Source organism: Myotis davidii, unplaced genomic scaffold (assembly GCF_000327345.1).
Source record: "Myotis davidii unplaced genomic scaffold, ASM32734v1 scaffold358, whole genome shotgun sequence".
Classification (NCBI taxonomy): Eukaryota; Metazoa; Chordata; class Mammalia; order Chiroptera; family Vespertilionidae; genus Myotis; species Myotis davidii.
Window position 1 is genome coordinate 352,363 of NW_006290768.1, and position 1,785 is coordinate 354,147.

The window sequence follows — 1,785 nt, forward strand, 5'->3', positions numbered from 1 at the left end:
CGTGGCGGGGGGGGGAGGGGTGGAGGTGGGGCAGGATTCTGTCCCAGGGGGTGGCTGGGGCCCCAAAAGGGCTGCTGAGAGAGAAAGGTGGGTCCTGGAGGAGGAACTGAGGAGCCTGTGTATGACTCAGATGCAGGGGGACTGGGGGCCGAGCACAGGCCACCCCCTTCCTGTCTGGGCTGCGTCCCCCAGGTCCGTCCCCCAGGTCCCGGGAGAGCAGACCCCAGGCACCAGCTCAGGGACTGGCCCTCCTCGGGCCTGAAGCCCTAAACGCAGGCCAGATAGTGATGGTGAGCCCACATCCACGGGGCGCCCGCACCCTCACCCCCCGGCTCCAGGCCCTGTGGGGTTCCTCCGTCCACTCCTCCCTGCCAGGGAGGGTGACATCTGGGGAAACTGAGGCCCCCCGCCCATGATCACACGGCGAGAAGTGGCCGGCCGGGCTCTGCGAACCCAGGCCCTGGCCTTCCCCAGCGGCGACCCCTGCCTTCCAGGGGGGAAACCGAGGCCCAGAGGGGGAAGCAGGCCGGGGCGCAGGCCCTCCCAGCGGGAAGTGGGAATTGCTGGTAATTACAGTGACTCCGCTGCGGATAACCATGGGCTTGTGGGGGACCCGACTTTCAAAGAGACGCTGGAGTTGCCGTAACTCAGAGGCCCCGGCCCCGGCCCCTCCATCTTGGTGCTCTTAGTCCTCCAGAGGGGAGGGGCACCCCACGCGACTCCCACAGGGGCCTTCCGGCACCCAGGTGGGGGCCGGGGTCAGTCCAGGTCCAGCTGGGGGGAGGGGCAAAGACCTTTCAGGCGACTCTAAGAGCCACACCCCCAACCTGTGATGAATGAGTGGTTTCCATCAGCCAGAAACGCGTGATTGACACATGGGGGGCGGGGCTAGAGTCACAGAATGAGGAAAAGATTTGTTCTTCCAAATCAGTGAGAAAAAGTAATAACTTGTTTTAAAGAGATTTAAAAAATTTTTTTAAATAATTTACTGACTTTGAGAGAAACATGGGTTTGTTGCTCCACTTACTGATGCATTCACTGGTTGAGTCTTGTATGTGTCCTGACCGGGGGATCGAACTTGCAACCTTGGCAAATTGGGGCTACACTCTAACCAAGTGAGCTACCCGGCCGGGGTCCAAAGTGGGCACTTTTAACATTGCTGCCAGTCAGTGCCAGCACTGCGCATGTCCCACCACCAAGCGAGGTGGTCAGGAGTTGGGGGGCAGGAGCCAAGGGGCAGGAGCAAGAGAGTCAGAGTTCAACCCCAGGGTTCCCTGACCCCAGTCTCTGGCCCCCTCTCCTCCCTCCTGGAGGCCGGTGCGCGGCTCAGCACAGCTAGAGTCATTTCTCTGAGAGCGGCCTGTGTGCCGGGCACAGGGATCGGACCACTGAAACCGCACCGCCCTGGGAGGGAGGTTAGCTATGGCCCCATTGTATAGATGAGCAAACTGAGGCCTGAGAGGTGAAGCCCCTGTCCAAGGCCGTGGGGCTAGTTGTTGAGGATCTGACTGGTCAGGCGCACCCCTGGGGGGTAGGAGGCCCACCCTTTTTCACCCTGAAGACCCGCCTCTCCTTGCTCCTCAGAGGGTGCTCAGGCCAGCATCCCCTGAGGTGCAGAGTCTCACCCCACCAGGACCCACCAACCCAGGTGATCTGAGCTCATGGTGATGTCTGAGAAATGTTCCGGTTCAAGACGTTTCCAACTTTTTATTACTTTTAGTAGTACACACACACACACACACACACACACACACGGATTTCAGAGAGGAAGGGAGATCCCCAGAG